Genomic DNA, 17617 nt, shown 5'->3' with positions numbered 1-17617 from the left:
ACATGTCCTATCCTCTTCTGTTTTTCCCCTCCTTCCCCTTCCACTCCCCACCATTTTCCTTTTCCCCTCTTTTTTTCATCCTTACCCTCCTTTTTTTCCCCATCCTTAGTATCTTCTCCTTCCCCCCACCTTCCCTCTCCTCTCCTTTGCCCTTTCTTCCTTTCCCTCCTTCCCCCTTTCCTTTCTTTTCCATTAGGCAGCGTGGTATAGTGGAAAGAACACAGGCCTGGGAGTCTAAGGATCTGTGTTCTAATCCAGAACTGCTGGGTGACCTTGAGCAAGTCATTTCACTTCTCTGTGCCTCAGTTCTTTCTTCTTCAAAATGGGGATTAATACCTGTTCTCCCTTCCCACTTAGACTGGGAGCCCCACGTGGGGCCTAATAACGTTGTTAAGTGCTTACTATATGGCAAGCACTGTACTAAGCCCTGGGATAAATTCGAGATACTCAAGTCCTACATGGACTTCACAGTGTAAGTAGGAGGGAGAACGGGTATTGAATCCCCATTTTGCAGATGAGGGAATTGAGGCACAGAGAAAGTGAAGCGACTTGCCCAAGATCACACAGGAGATGATACGTGTTGGAGCCAGGATTAGAACCCAGGCCCTCTGACTCCTAGGCCCGTACTCTTTCTGTTAAGCCGTGCTTCTAATTATCTTGTATCTACCCCAGTGCTTAGTTCAGCGCTCGACACATAGCCGGTGCTTACCAAATACCACAGTGAATTAATTCCTCCTCCCCTTGCTCTGCTTTCCTCTAGCTTCCCTTCTTCCTCCTCCCCCATAGCCTACTTTCCTTGGAACACTTGCCCAGATTTCCTCAGGATGGAGTCTTCCTTTCAGGAGCCCGACCAAGCCCCGGAGCCGTGCCGCTGCAGGACTGAGAGCCTGCCTGGAAGAGTTGCTCAGCGGGATTTTTGCAGCGAGCGCCGTTTACCCTCTCTTTGCGGTCATCAGGTTCCACCAGGGCCCATCTCAGGAACGGCTCCTTTGGCCCATGAGGCTTTCTGGGCCGGGGGTCGGCGGGAGGGAAGGAAAAACATGCTCCGAGCCCTCGGGGAAAGGGGAACGGGGGGCTGCGCTAACAGCCTCTCCGGGAAGGGGCTCCATCAGCATCCCTTGAAAATGACCTCCTGCCCTCGGTCCAGGTTCCACCGCCCCGCCTGGCCCCGCCGAAGCGGTGTGGACCCCAAGTAGGCCCCAGAGGTGCCACAGAATCTCTGCCGGGCAAGCCGAGCCGATCTTGGCCCGCCCGCCCCCGTGGCATTTAAACAATTAAAGATGCCCGTGGTGGAAATTGCCACCCATCCTGCATGCGCGTGGCTAATCCACCGCAAATGTCAGGACAATGCTGAATCGCTCTCACCTGAGCGGAGGCAGAAACGGCATAAATGTCAGGCAGGTAAGCTGGTCATGCCCGATTGGCCTTCGGCGCGGCCCCTGGGCTGGCCCTGCAGCCGGGCAGGGGGACGGACGCCCACTGCAGTCTCGGGCCGTCGGCCGAGAAGGTTCTACCGCGCATCTTGTAAATTCTGCCTCCGGTTGGGTTTTAGCGAAGCCTGTCCTGGCCGGGAAAGGCATTAGCTCTCCTCAATTCCATTTAAGAAAGTCGTCTGGTCGAACGTGGGAGTGGTATTCCAGTGAAGCTCGTCTTATGACAAAAGTCCACTCTGGTGGCCAACGGTTCAATGGAAGTTGATGCGTCTGAGGAGAGGGGTTTGGAAGAGTCTTCCAGGACTGACGTCTTTAAGAATAAAGGCCTCTATTACCATCATATCCACCAGTTGAGCAGCATGGCCTCATGGAAAGAGCAGGGGCCTGATTCTGGTTCTACCAATTGCTCCCCCTTATGACCTTGGGCAAGTCACTGACCTTCTCTGTGCTTTGGCCTCCTCAGCTGTAAAAAGTGAGGGTTCAGTTCCCGTTGTCCCTTCTATTAAGCTCCATGAGGGACAGGGACTGTGTCTGGCCTGATAACTTGTACCTGCCCCACCACTTAGACCAGTGCTTGGCTCATAGTAAACGCTTAACAAATACCAGGATAATAATTAGCAGAATGTTTTGCACCCTTGCCGTTCCTTGCTACTGTAAAATTGTCAACGCACAAAGTCAATCCGTGGTATTTATCGAGTGCTTACTTGGGGTAGAGCACTGTAGTAGATGCTTGGGAGAGTGCGATTCACAATCCCTGCCCTAAAAGAGCTTACCGTAGGTCCCAGGAAGATTGAGACAGAGGCTGGGAAACAGGAGCTTCATGCTTTCAGTCCATCAGTGGTATACATTGAGCACTTATTGGAAGTGCTGACTTGGAAGCACTCTGTGGGCAAGGAACAAGTCTTCCAACTCCGTTGTATTCTCCCAAGCATTTAGTTCAGTGTTCTGCATGTAGTAAGTGCTCGCTATGAACCACTGATTGACATGTTTAGCACAAATGATTCTTCTCTACACTGGATTGGCAGCCACGAACTTGTGAACCTTGTTTGCAAGGTTAGACTCGATGTGGGAAGAAAATTTCCTCATTCTTATTGTTTTTGCTAAGTGGTGTAGTGATAACCGACGTCATAGCGGAACTGACTACTTGGGTCTGTCTCCCCTCATTCCCTTCTCCTTCCAGAGCTCAAGGAGAAAACAGATTAGCAGAAAACACACACCATCAGTGGAAGAAGATGTTGGGTGGTTAGACCTGCATTTGAGTCGCAGCTGTGCCACTGGTCCATTCTATGACTCCGGGCAAGTCACTTAACCACTTCGGGCCTTGGTTTTCTCATCTGTAAAATGGGGATAAGATACCTGCTTTCCCTACCTCTTAGATTGAAAGTCCCATGTGGGAAGGGACTGTGCCCAATCTGATTACACCGTATCTGCCCCAGGACTTAGCACAGTGCTTGGCACAGGCCAATGTTCCCTGGAAGGAAGACCAAAGCTAGGTGAGGAACTTCTGCTCCTGCCCAATCTGTACCCTCCCTGGAATCGGCGTCTCCTCTGAACTAAGGCTTTCCCCGTGCCTGGTTTGGGGTTCTGCCTATTTCTGTGGCCCAGCTCTTCAGTTTGTACTCAAGGCTCTTTCACAAGATTCTCAGGACCCTGGAAGGTACAAGGCCACCAGAATTTCAGGGTCTGTGGCACTAATGCTCCAAAGCCCCTAGACCCCTATTCCAACTCTCAGCCGGCCAGAGACACCAAGCTGAGGCCAAAAAAGTTTCCTCTGACCCCACCTGCCTTCTGACTTTCAATCTGTCTGTGCCTCGGTCTCCATCGGCCCCTACTGCCTGCCTTCCTCCGGACCCAGCCTGACTTCTCTAGGCCGAGTAGGACAGCAGGACAACAGGATGCTCTCACACGTGCCATTTTGTGGTGGTAAGCTGACTTCTGGTGATCCCGGAGCAATTCTCTGAGTTGGAGGGAGGGTCCCCTGGCCTGGCAGGGAGGGGAGGGGGGTTTTTGCTGGCTGCCGTCAGCTGTACCAGAGCCCCACACCGGAACCAAGCCTTGAGCCTTTGGCTGAAGGGGTCACTCTGCTCAGAGCAGGACAGCGGCAAACATTTTCCTCGTTGGAAGTCTGGCGCTCCCCACCCCGGGACCTGTCCCTTCCCCACATGCCTCCCTGTGACTGTGAAGAAGGAAAATAGGAACTGGCCCAGCTGGAGTCATCTGCTTAGTCACATGGGCAGTGTCTGGGGCCGCTCGGGCCATGGGAGGAAGAGCAGCTGTGAAGTCCAGGTGACCGAGCTGAGGAAGGAGGCGGGATGCCCAGGCCTGCTGAATCCCCTGGCTCAGTCAGTCAGTCAGCCAGTCAATTGTATTTACTGTGTGCAGAGCACTGTACTAAGCGCTTGGGGTTCAGCTCCCCCCCCCCCATCCTCCCCAAGGGGAAAGATGGGTCCAGCTGTGTGGCGAGTGGGTGGCAGAAATGACCACTGGGAGCTGGCTACTAATCAGGTCCCAGAAAAGGAGGCCATTGGCCCAGCGTTAAATGGGTCTGTCCCCCGGCCGGCACTATGGAGCAGGGAGGGGGGTCAGCAGGGGATGGTCTCCTGTCCTTGAGAGCCATCAGTGCTGTGCTTCACCCCCCCTACCTCCACCCCCTCAAACCCCAGTGGCTCCTGTCAGCTGTGGCCTACGGCTCCCCACCTCCCCTTGGGCCTTGGAGTCGGAGCGGCACTGGATGGGTATCACTGAATAGGTACTTCTGGATGTGTGCTGGTGCCAAGGAGGATAGCAGGGTGGTGGGCGGGAGAGTGGCAGGGAGATAAGAGGGGGAAGGACCGAGAGAGATCGGGAGGAGGGGGTAGATGGAAAAGGACCAGCGGCATGATCCTCGGGAGGAGGGTCAACTCCAGGATCTGGAGGGAGGGATCCTTCCCTGGGTTCTAAATCCCAGCCATGCCACTCACTTGCCGGGTGACCACGGGCAAGTCGCGTCACTTCTCTGGGCTTCAGTTCCTTCATCTGTAAAATGGGGATTAAGACTGTGAGCCCCATGTGGGCCGTGGACTGTGTCCAAACCGATTATTTCGCATCTAGCCCAGTGCTCAGTACAATGCCTGGCACATAGCATTTGACAAATACCCTTTTTTAAAAAAATATTGTTTCACCTTCCCAATCCATACAAAAAGGGGCTCCCGGCTTTATCATGAAGGTGTTTGTTGTAATTATGGCTTTTATTAAGTGCTTTGTAGGTGTCAAGTTCTGGGATGGATCCAGGCAATCAGATTGGATCCAGGCCCTGTCCCCCATAGGGCTCACAATCTAAAGAATAGGGAGGGCAGGCATTTGATCTCCATTTTACAAATGAGGAAACAGGATCTCAACTCCCAGCCCCATTCGCTTTCCACTAGAGCCCAGTGCTGCGCTACGGAATCTCTCATCTGCTGCCCCAGAGCATGTACGAATTTGTTCCGGGTGAAAGAGGAGGAGGAATACTGCCATTTTCTCTTTGATTATCAATATCATCCCCACAGAGAAGGGTAGGCTGGTAAGTGAGAAGTGTGGGTTGCCAAATCAACCGTTTCTAGCAATCAATCAACTCCCCCATCATTATTTTTTAAGTTATTTATTGTACTCAGCCCTTGGTAGAGGACAATCCGATAGAGTAGGTAGACATGGTCTCTGTCCATGAGGACCGACTGGGGGGAGACAGACATGAAAATAAATTACAGATGGATCTGTACATAAAAGTTGTGGGGGTGGGAGGAAAATTAGAGTGCTCAAGGGGTACAGACCCAAGTGCATAGGTGACGCTAAAGACAAGGCAAATAGAAGTGAGGGCTACATCAGGGAAGGCCTCTTGGAGGAGATTTTTTTTAGATACGATTATTCTCCTCTCATTTTTCCTCTCCCTTTCTCTTTCCCACCCAAGGTTCCTTGGGCCACACAAGGTTCAGCCTCAGGAGCCAAAGGAACGACTCGAGACTCGCCCCTGCACTTGGATTTGTACACTTCATTCACCCCCTCTAAACTGTGAGCTTGCTGTGGGCAGGTAATGTGTCTACCGTCTCCGTTGTTGCCCACCTACCTCCGCATCAAACAGAAACTCGACCACAGCTTTAAAACAGTCACCTTGCCCCATCCTACCTCAACTCGCTACTCTCCCACTGCAACCCAGCCCTGAAATGCCAACTTACCTACTGTACCTTGATCTCAACTATCTTGGAGCCGACCTCTCGCCCACATCCCGCCTCTGGCCTGGAACACGCTCCCTTCTCAAATCCGACCGACGATTATTCTCCCTGGCTTCAAAACCTTCTTGAAGGCACATCCCCTCCAAGGAGCCTTCCCTGACTAAGCCCTAATTTCCTCTTTTCCCACTCCCTCCTGCGTTGCCCAGCCCCAGTATAGCACTTACATATATATCCATAGTTTATATTAATGTCTATCTCCCCCTCTAGACTGTAAACTTGTTATGGGCAGGGAATGTGTCTGCTATATTATGTTTCACTCTCCCAAGCACTCAGTATTCATTCATTCATTCAATCATATTTATTGAGTGCTTACTGTGTGCAGAGCACTGTACTAAACGCTTGGAAAGTACAATTCAGTGATAAGGAGACCACACCGGGCTTAGAGTCTAGAGTGGGGGAGAAATACATCAAAACGAGTAAGCGGGCATCAATATGGATAAATATATTGATATATTGATGCCCGTTTACTCGTTTTGATGTATTTCTTTGATATTATTTATTGAGCACTCATTGGGCAGAGAGCTGTACTAAGCACTTGGGAGAATACAATAATAATAATAATAATAATAATAATAATAATAATGGCATTTGTTAAGCGCTTACTATGTGCAAAGCACTGTTCTAAGTGCTGGGGGGATACAAGGTGATCAGGTTGTCCCACATGGGGCTCACAGTCCTAATCCCCATTTTACAGATGAGGTAACTGAGGCTCAGAGAAGTGAAGTGACTTGCCCAAGGTCACACAGCAGGCAGGTGGCGGAGCAGGGATTCGAACCCATGACCTCTGACTCCAAAGCCCGTGCTCTTTCCACTGAGCCACACTATAATAATAATGGCGTTTGTTGAGCACTTACTATGTGCAAAGCACTGTTCTAAGAGCTGGGGGGATACAAGGTGATCAGGTTGTCCCACACGGGGCTCACAGTCTTAATCCCCATTTTACAGATGAGGTAACTGAGGCTCAGTGAAGTGACTTGCCCAAGGTCACACAGCAGGCAGGTGGCGGAGCAGGGATTCGAACCCACGACCTCTGATTCCAAAGCCCGTGCTCAGTACAACAATAAACAGCTGTAAAATGGGGATTAAGGCTGTAAGCCCCACGTGGGACAACCCGATCACCTTGTAACCTCCCCAGCGCTTAGGACAGTGCTTGGCACATAGTAAGCGCTTAATAAATGACATCATTAGACCGACACATTCCCTGCCCACGGTGAGCCTTTTAGACTGTGAGCCCACTGTTGGGTAGGGACTGTCTCTATATGTTGCCAACTTGTACTTCCCAAGCGCTTAGTACAGTGCTCTGCACACAGTGAGCGCTCAATAAATACGACTGATTGATTGATTGATTGAGCTTACGGTAGTGCCCCTGCACCCAGTAAGCGCTCAGTAAATATGACTGAATGAGCTGTATACCGTGCTCTCCCAAGGGCTTAGCACAGTGCTCTGAACACAGTAAGCGCCCAGTAAGTACGATTGATTGATTGATTGATTGATTGATTGATTGATTGATCGAGAGCTGCAGCAGAATTGGCTGGGGTGAGGAGGCGGCTTGGGGAGGCCCCGCCACCACAAGGGGGCGCTGTTGCACGGATTTCCCTGAGCTCTTGGGGGCCCGAGAATCAATCAATCCTATTTATTGAGCGCCTACTGTGTGCAGAGCACTGTACTAAGCGCTTGGGAAGTCCAAGTCGGCAACACCTAGAGACGGTCCCCACCCAACAGCGGGCTCACAGTCTAGAAGGGGGAGACAGACAACAGAACCAAACGTACTAACAAAATAAAATCAATAGAAGGCCTGAAATAAAGAGAAGGCCTTGGGGGTGGTCCGCAGCCCCGGGCAGGGATTGTCAGTCATTCATTCAATCAGCCGTATTTACTGAGCGCTTACTGTGTGCAGAGCACTGTACTAAGCGCTTGGGAAGTAGAAATCATCGTCACCTGGGCGTCCCCAGCACCGCCCTTCATTTTCTCCCTCCTCTCTGGTCCTCAATTCTCCTCACAGCCCCCTCAGCCTCCCTGAATCCCTTGGGGTGGGTGGCCCCCCTCTCAATCAATCAATCAATCAATTGTATTTATTTAGAGAAGCAGCGTGGCTCAGTGTAAAGAGCTCGGGCTTTGGAGTCAGAGGTCACGGGTTTGAATCCCAGCCCCACCACATGTCTGCTGTGTGACCTTGGGCAAGTCATTTAACTTCTCTGAGCCTCAGTTCCCTCATCTGTAAAATGGGGATGAAGACCGTAAGCCCCCCCGTGGGACAACCTGATCACCTTGTAATCTTCCCAAGTGCTTAGAACAGTGCTTTGCACATAGTAAGCGCTGAATAAATGCCATTATTATTATTATTTATTGAGCGCTTACTGTGTGCAGAGCACTGTACTAAGCGCTTGGGAAGTACAAGTTGGCAACATACAGAGACAGTCCCTACCCAACAGTGGGCTCACAGTCTAAAAGAGGGAGACAGAGAACAAAACCAAACATACTAACAGAAGAAAATAAATAGAATAGATATGTACAAGTAAAATAAATAAATAAGTAGAGTAATAAATCTGTACAAGCATATGTACATATATACAGGTGCTGCGGGGAAGGGAAGGAGCACACCACCAAGGTGACAGCTGCCTCCCCTCGCCCCCGCCACCTTTCCCTCCCCTTCCACTCCGGGACGGGGAATTCAACCTGGGGTCGAAGGGCAGCCCGATCAATCCATCAGTCAGTCATACTTACAAAGCCTGTCATTTGCCCAGCGCTGCACTAGGCGTTTAGGAGACTCCAGCAATCATAACGGTATTTGTTAGGCGCTCACTACGTGCCGAGCGCCGCAGTGCTTGCCGGGGTGGATACAAGCAATACGGGTTGGACACAGTCCCTGTCCCACATGGGGCTCACAGTCTCAATCCCCATTTTACAGATGAGGGAACTGAGGCACAGAGAGGTGAAGTGACTTGCCCAGCAGACATGTGGCGGAGCCGGGATTAGAACCCATGATCTTCTGACTCCCAGGGCCGTGCTCCATCCCCTATGCCATGCTGCTTCTCTACAAGAACAAGATAAGCAGCGTGGCCTAGTGGAAAGATCACGGGTCAGTCAGAGGCCCTGGATTCGGATTCGGATTCTGCCGCTTGCCTCCTCAGTGACCTTGGGCAAGTCACTTACCTCCTCCGTGCCTCATTTTTCTCATCTGTAAAATGGGGATTGAGGCTGTGAGCTCCATGTGGGACAGGGACTGCGTCCAACCTGATTTGTTTGCCTCCACCCCAGCGCTTAGTTCAGTGCCTGGCACATAGTAAGCGCTTAGCAAATACCATTTTTAAAAAGCTTTTTCTCTCCACCTTAGACTGTGCTTCAGGGAATGTGTTTGACCAGACCATCGCTTTTCTCCCCAGCACTTGGCATATAGTAAGCACTTAACAAATACCACAGTTAATTATTATATAATGGAATAGACATAATACCTAATAGAAAAAATTGTAGTGTTTGTTAAACACTTACTATGTGCCAAGCACTGTACTAAACACTAGGGTACAGTCGTGGCAATCAGGTCGGGCAAGTCCCTTTCCCTCATGGCCTCTTAATCTAAGGGGAAGAATAACATGTATTTAGCCTCTATTTTAGAGATGAGGAAACAGAGGCACAGAGAAGTTAATTAACTTGCCTAATGTCACAGAGCCAAGAAGGAGCAGAACCAGGATTAGAACCTGAGTCTCTTGGTTCCTGGACCCGTGCTCTTTCCACTAGGCCATGCTGCTTCCCCCTGCCCTCAAAGATACTCCAATCTAATTGGAGAGACGGGCACTAAAGTAAATTGAAGATTGGAAGAAGTAATATAATGTAATTGTGGTATTTGTTAAGCTCTTACTACGTGCCAAGCACTGTACTAAGTGTTGGGGTAGATTCCAGATAATCGGATCGGACATAGGTCCTGTCCCTCCTGGGGCTCGCAGTATAAGTAGGAACATGAACAAGTATTGAATCCCAGTTTTACAGATGAGGGAACTGAGGCACAGAGAAGTTAAAATGGCTTACCCCGGGTCATGCAGCAATAATGTAATTGTGGTATTTGTTAAGCTCTTACTACGTGCCAAGCACTGCACTAAGTGTGTTGGGGTAGATTCCAGATAATCGGGTTGGACATAGTTCCTGTCCCTCCTGGGGCTCACAGTATAAGTAATCAATCAATCAATCGTATTTATTGAGCGCTTACTGTGTGCAGAGCACTGTACTAAGCGCTTGGGAAGTACAAGTTGGCAACATATAGAGACAGTCCCTACCCAACAGTGGGCCCACAGTCTAAAAGTAGGAACATGAACAAGTATTGAATCCCAATTTTACAGATGAGGGAACTGAGGCACAGAGAAGTCAAAACGGCTTACCCCGGGTCATGCAGCAGACAAGTGGCAGAGGTAGGATTAGAACCCAGGTCCTCTGACTCTCAGAACCGGGCTCTTCCACTAGACCAAGCTCTCTCCTCCCATTCCTGTCCAAAAACTTCAAAAACCTCCAAACCTCAAATGCCTGGAACTCCCTCCTCCTTTAAGTCCGACAGGCAACAGCTCTTCGGAATCCTCCCGAAATCACATCTTTTCCAGGAGGCCTTCCTGGAATTTACGTATAATTTCCCAATTTTATATCTTCCGCCTCCCACTCCAGCGCCTCCTAAGCCCTTAGGTAATAATTGTGGCATTTGTTAAGTGCTTTCTCTATGCCAAGCACTGTACTAAGCACTGGGGTAGATAGAAGGCAATCAGGTCCCCCATGGGGCTCCCAGTCTGAGCAGGAGGGAGAACAGGTATTGAATCCCCATTTTATCGGTGCGGGAGCTGAGGCACAGAGAAGTGAAGTGACTTACCCAAGGTCACACAGCAGACAAGGGGCAGAGCCGGGATGAGCACCCAGGTCGTCTGACTCCCAGGCCTGGGCTCTTTCCACTAGGCCACGCTGCTTCCCCGGTGATTGAGTCAGCGCCTCCATCAGTGTGGTAACTCTTTGGGTGAAGAGGAAGGGCAGCTTCTGGAAATGTTGTGGAAATAATCATTTTAACCAACCAAGCCCCTCCTGCTGTTTCCCCTCGGGCCCAAGCCAAAAAGGAATCTGTCACAGGCAAAGGAGGGTGCAGGGCGCCTCAAAATCGGGGATTGTAGGGGAAAGGGAATCTTTAAACCTTTTTTTTTTTTTGGTCTAAGTCACTTGGTTAAAGGTTTTCCTTCCCGCAAGATGGCAAAAGTAGAATCGATATTTGCCATCATCCAGATTTGTTTTCGGATCCCCCTGCTCTAGTGTCAATCGGGGAGAGGAGGGTTGTAATCCCAACCCAGCAGGCGGAATTGATTAGGGCAGCCCAGAGTTTCCCTCCCTCTAGTTGCGCGGGGCTTTTGCTGGTGCTCCTTTTCCATTTGCGAGCAAACACAGCTGCCAGCTCAGCAAAAATTCAGAGACCCTGCTCTATGGACAATTTCATTTCCCTTTAATAGCTTCCCAGCTATTGACTTGACTCCTCTATTATTTACATAAAAATTTCCCGCAGAACTAAGGCTCCCCTTGCTATCTTGCCTGCACTCTTGATGACAAACTAATGGGCTTCTAATGTCCCCATTAGGTCACTGCCATCTGGCAGAAACCCCCACTTCATTCCTCCCCTCCACCCCCACCTCCAAAAAAAAGACCAAACAAACCCCACAACACCTATTTGTCCCAGCCAAGGGGCAGAAAGTTCTCAAATACCTGTGTCTAGAAGCGTCCAGATCATATTCTGGGGTTATTTAACTGCATCAAATGAATCCATTCTCTCCAAGGAAATGGATTAAGGCTGTGACACCTTGTTTGCTGTGCTTAAGGTGGACTGTTTCCAAATAGCCAATTCTCTTCCTCCACTCTGTTTTTTTCTTCCATCCAAGGGCAGGATTTCAAGTCTATTCGATTAGGGGGCAGGGCGGGTGGCTTCCAAACAGCCCCAGGTATTGGCACATTAAAACCTTTGTTTTTTCTCTTAAGCACTGAACAGTTATTTCCCAAACTGCCAAACTCTTTCCTGCTGGGCAGAAACAAAGGTTCTGAATCTGCTGGGGAGATTGGGAGAGAACCAAATTACCAAGAGTCAGAGGACTTGGGTTCCAATCCTGTCTCTGCCAATTGCTTGCTATGTGACCTTGGGCAAGTCACTTCACTTCTCTGTGCCTCAGTTTCCTCAACTGTAAAATGGGGATTAAATCCTACTCCTAGTTAGACAGTGAGCCCCATGCAGGACATCATCATCATCAATCGTATTTATTGAGCGCTTACTGTGTGCAGAGCACTGTACTAAGCACTTGGGAAGTACAAGTTGGCAACATATAGAGACAGTCCCTACCCAACAGTGGGCTCACAGTCTAAAAGGGGGAGACAGAGAACAAAACCAAACATGCTAACAAAATAAAATAAATAGAATAGATATGTACAAGTAAAATAAATAAATAGAGTAAAAAGGACAGGGACTGTGTCCAACCTGATTGTCTTGTATCTACCCCAGTGCTTAGAACAGTGTTTGATACGTAGTAAGCACTTCATCAATCATCATCAATCGTATTTATTGAGTGCTTACTATGTGCAGAGCACTCTACTAAGCGCTTAAGCACTTAGTAAACACCATAAAAACATGTTCCATTTCTGTCTCTGCTTGACCCCTGGTTCAGTCCCTGCTTCCGAAAAATGGTGAGAATCAGCCTAATGTTGCGTTTCCGCTCAATGTGCCGCTGAAGGCGAGACTGCACCCATGATGTCTCGCACACTTATGATCAGTCAATCTATTGTATTTCTTGAGTGCTTACTGTGTGCAGTAGCACTGTACTAAGCACTTGAGAGAGTATAATACAACAGAGAGGGCAGCTTACAAGGAGTTTACAGTCTTATGCTGTGACCATGAAATGCAGTAGTAATATAATAATAATTGCGGTATTCATTAAGCAGTTAAGCACCGGAGTAGGAACAAGATAATCAGGTCCCACCTGGGACTCACAGTCTCATTAGGAGGGAGAACAGGTATTGAATCCCCATTTTGCCGAGCGGGGAACCGAGGCACGAGAAGTGAAGTGACTTGCCCGTGGTCAAACAGAAGGCAAGTGGTGGAGCCAGGATGAGAACCCGGGTCCTCTGACTTTCAGGCTAATGCTCTTTCCACTAGGCCAAGCTGCTTCCATACAGTAGTGTCTCCTTCCTGACCCTGTCTTCCCTGACTCCCCTTGGGAGTCATGAATGAATTGAATTGAATTGGGCCTGCAGACTTCCAGAGAAGTCCTGGAAGCATTTGTAAAAGGAGTAGGAAGGTACTTAATATGAGCACAACATCAAATCTCTTGTTCTATTGGACATAGAAGGGAGAGGGGAAAGGAAGAGCACAGGGAAGCAAAAGGCCAACACAGGATCCATCCTTTTCATTCATTCATTCATTCATTCGATCGTATTTATTGAGCGCTTACTGTGTGTGGAGCACTGTACTAAGCACTTGGGAAGTACAAGTTGACAACATCTAGAGACGGGCCCTACCCAACAGTGGGCTCACAGTCTAGAAGGGGGAGACAGGGAACAAAACAAAACATATTAACAAAATAAATATGTACAAATAAAATAAATAGAGTAATAAATACGGACAAATATATATACATATATACAGGTGCTGTGGGGAGGGGAAGGAGGTAAGGGGGGGATTCATTCAATCGTATTTATTGAGCGCTTACTGTGTGCAGAGCACTGCACCAAGCGCTCGGGAAGTACAACCTGGCAACACATAGAGACGGTCCCTACCCAACAGTGGGCCCACAGTCTAGAAGAACAAAACACATTAACAAAACAAAATAAATAGAATAAATATGTACAAACAAAATGGAGCAATAAATGCGTACAAACATATACACAGACACATTTTCTGTGCATAATTTTTCGACTTCAAAACCCAGCTCTGAGCCCACCTCTTTCAGGAAGCCCTCTTCATTTGTTTGATATTTGTTAAGCATTTACTATGTGCCAGGTACTGTACTGAGCGCTGGGGCAGATACAAGTTAATCAGGTTGGCTCAGAGTCTTAATCCCCACTATGCAGATGAGGTAACTGAGGTACAGAGAAGTGAAGAGACTTGCCCAAGGTCACGCAACAGACCAGAGGCAGGGCCAGGATAGTACCGAGGTCCTTCTGTCTCCCGGGCCTGTGCTCTTCAGTAGGCCATGCCGCTCCTGGAAGGAGGCACCCGGAGACTTGAACTGGTTTGACTCCACAAACAAATAACAAGGCGTAATCATACATTAGGCAGAGATGCTAATCAAATGTGACCTAGTTCCTAAAAGCCTCCTGGAGCAGGAATAAGCAATTTCCACATTTTATTTTTAATCAATAAAAATAACTTCCTGAGGGGCTTGTTTTCAAGAGTGAACAAATGGAAGCCTCTTGGGGATAAAGCGCCATCTGAATAGCGATCATAGACTTAAAGTTCATTGTGGACAGGGAATGTTTCTAACAACTCTGTTATCTTATACTCTCCTGCCCACTTAGCACAGTGCTCTGCACATGGTAAGTCTCGATAAATACCGTTGATTGACAGTCTTAATGAATGGGTCTTAAATCGCCACCCTCCTTTAGCCTGTAAGCTCCTTGTGGCAGGGATCGTGGCTACCAATTCTATTAGCTCGTCTCTAGACCGTAAACTCATTTTCGACAGGGAATGTGTCTGTTATAGTGTACTCTCCCAAGCGCTTAGTAAGCTCTCAGTAAATACGATCGAATGAATTAAATTTTTTAATGGTATTAAGCACTTACTATGTGCAAAGCGCTGTTCTAAGCGCCATTGGATTGCATTCTTCCAAGAACACAGTAAAGAGTTCTGCACACAGTAAATGCTCAGTATATACCGTTGGTTGATTGATGATTGATCGATCCAGGCCTCTTCTCCCCCTTAATCTTCCATCTCCAGGTATTAGTACCAGTGCATTCAGAAACTAGGCAAAAATTCAATGTATTACGTTATGAAAGCCCACCATTATTTCCCAAATGGGGCGTCTTTGACTCAGGTCCTATCTTTGGGGACGTTTTCCCGCTCACAAGAAGCACTGGGTTATATATAGTAAAATTTCCCCTTCATAATTCTCATTGGCACCACACTATGGCAAATTAGCCTTTAAAGGAAAACTCCAGTAACTACTCTTTTCCACCATGGCTTCATAAATATTTACTGTTTCAGTAATCTGCACTGTGTAAAACTATTTCGGCCCAAAGAGGTGGGGAAGGAAGGGGGGCAGAGAGAGTAATGATCACTGTGTTTGTCCCAAGAGGAGTCTGAGTTTGAGGGGAAAAAAAGAGTTCTTGGGGTGAATTAGTCACTGTCTTGAGAAATAGCTAATGTAAAAAACCCTGGGAGTTGGAGAACCTGGATTCCGATTCTGGTTCGGCCACTTGCCTTCTGCGTGACCTTAGGCAAGTCACTCTACTTCTTTGTGCCTCCATTTCCTCATCTGTAAAATGGGGATTCGATTCCTGTTCTCCCTCCTACTTAGACTGTGAGCCCCACTTGGGGCAGTGACTGTGTCCGACCTGATTCGGTATCAGCTCGCCCCCATCCTACGTCACCTCACCGCACCTCACTAACCTCCTACTACAGCCCAATATGCACACTTCGCTTCCTCACTGTAGCCTGATCTCGTCCACTTCTCGTCCACTTCACCGACGACCCCTTTCCCACATCCTCCCCCTGGCCTGGAACTCCCTCCCAGTCCAAATATGCCACCACTCTCTCCACCTTCAAAGCATTAAGGTCACATCTCCTCCAAGAGGTCTTCCCCAATTAAGCCTTCTTTTCCCCAGCTTGCTCTCCATTCTGTATTTCCTAAGCAATACGATTTCTATCAAATAATAACAATGATTGTACTTGTTAAGCATTTAATAATAATAATAATAATGATGATGGCATTTGTTAAGCACTTCTAAGCACTGGGGGGATACAAGGTAATCAGGTTGTCCCACCTGGGGCTCACAGTCTTAATCCCCATTTTACAGATGAGGTAACTGAGCTAGTTACCAAAGTCACACAGCTGACAAGTGGTGGAGCTGGGACCCGTGAACTCTGACTCCCAAGCCTGTGATCTTTCCACTGAGCCACGCTGCTTCTCATAACTGCTTCTGCACACAGGAAGCGCTCAATAAATACAACGGAATGAATGAACAAACTGCTTCTCAGCAGTTATGAGCCGCTTCTCCGCTGCTTCTAAGCGCTGGGGTACGTACCGGTTAATCAGGTTGGACACAGTCCCTGTCCCACATGGGGCTCACGGTCTTAATCCCCGTTTTCCGGATGAGGGATCTGAGGCCCAGAGGACTGAAGTGCCGGCTCAAGGTCACCCAGCAGACAAATGGCAGAGGCAGGTTGAGAACTCGGGTCCTTCTGACATCCAGACCTGGGCTCTACCCTTTAGGCCGCACTGCTTCTGAGCGCCAGGATCGTAACGGGGGGTGGGAGACAAAGCGTCAACAGGAGGGTTCCCAGTAGGGGCTGGAGCTCTTCTGCCCACCGACCCATGCTCAGTAAATATTACTACTTAAGGAGTTTCCATTCTAGCACCTAGAAATAACTTAACACCAAAATTCGCCCATTAAATTTCCTAGCCATTCCACCTTGGATTTTCTGACAGTAGCCATTTTAGGACAGCGTTGCTTTGTCTTCTCCCCAATAGACAAGACACCGTGACCAGACTTTTTCTCTGGGAAAATGAAAATAGGGTCTAAATTTAGTTTTCAAAACAGTTTTCAATGGATCAAGCTACCTCAAACGCCCATTTTAATAAACTTCCCTTTTCCAAAGTGGAGGCCCGCCCGCAGGCCCAACTCCGGCAACGGAAGGTGCGGCTATTCGAAGTCCACCAGCCCCTCCAGGAGACGTGGCCACTTCCTCCTTGAAAGCACCGCCCGCCCCAGGTGAGCTGACCCGTGCTGCCTCGCGCCTCTACCAGGGTGGGGGCCAATCAATTAATTGTATTTTCTGAGCGCTTATGTGTTCCTGTGTACTAAGTGCTTGGGAGAGTACAGTAACAGAATTGGTAGATGTGTACCCTGCCCACAAAAGTTTACAGTCTAGTAGGGGAGACAGACATTAATATAAATTATAGATACGTATACAAGCGCTGTGGGGTTGGGAGGAGGGAATGAATAAAGGGAGCAAGTCAGGGGGATGCAGGACGGAGCGGGAGAAGAGGGAAGGAGGGAAGGCTTCTTGGAGGTGTGCCTTCAATAAGGCTTTGAAGATGGGGAAAGTAACTGCCTGATGATGGATGTAAAGAGGGAGGGTGTTCCAGGCCAGAGGCAGGATGTGGACAAGAGTACAATATGGTAAGAGTCGGTAGACCCCATTCCGTGCACACAACGAGCGCGTGGTCTAGAGGGGGAGAGACAGACGTTAATATAAATCAATCAACCATGAATCCTCCATCTCCCCTGCTCCTCTGAAGGTGGAGAAACGTGAACCGGCATCTCTCTGCCGCCAGCCGAGACGGACGGCCTCTTCCCCGTAGGTTTTCAGGGCGCGCTTCCCCGGACGCAACCGGGGTGAGGCAGACCACCTACCCCGCCCCATTCGGGAGGCCTGATCCCTTCGGGCCGGGAGCTAGAGTGAGTCAGCTTGAATTTGACCTCGTCTTGCTCTCTCTGCCTCTGGTGAGGATACCAACAGGCACTGAAAGCAGGTGGCCTCAGTGGGTGGGAGAAGCCGGGCTGCTGGATAATTCCCAAACCGGACAGGCGGTCCTTGACTCATCCAGGCTCGGCGGTTTTCTCTCACTGAGTAAAGTCAGGAGGGGAGGATAACTGCTCAGCTATGAATACTGAATATGCAGCACCGGGGGTCAGGTGAAGGAGGGTCCCTGCTGAAGATCCAAAGTAATAGATGATGGTGGGATTTGTTAAGCGCTTACCATGTGCTGAATGCTGTAC

The sequence above is a fragment of the Tachyglossus aculeatus genome, chromosome X1 (genome assembly GCF_015852505.1).
Source record: "Tachyglossus aculeatus isolate mTacAcu1 chromosome X1, mTacAcu1.pri, whole genome shotgun sequence".
Taxonomy (NCBI): domain Eukaryota; kingdom Metazoa; phylum Chordata; class Mammalia; order Monotremata; family Tachyglossidae; genus Tachyglossus; species Tachyglossus aculeatus.
Note: the sequence above shows the minus strand (reverse complement) of the source record.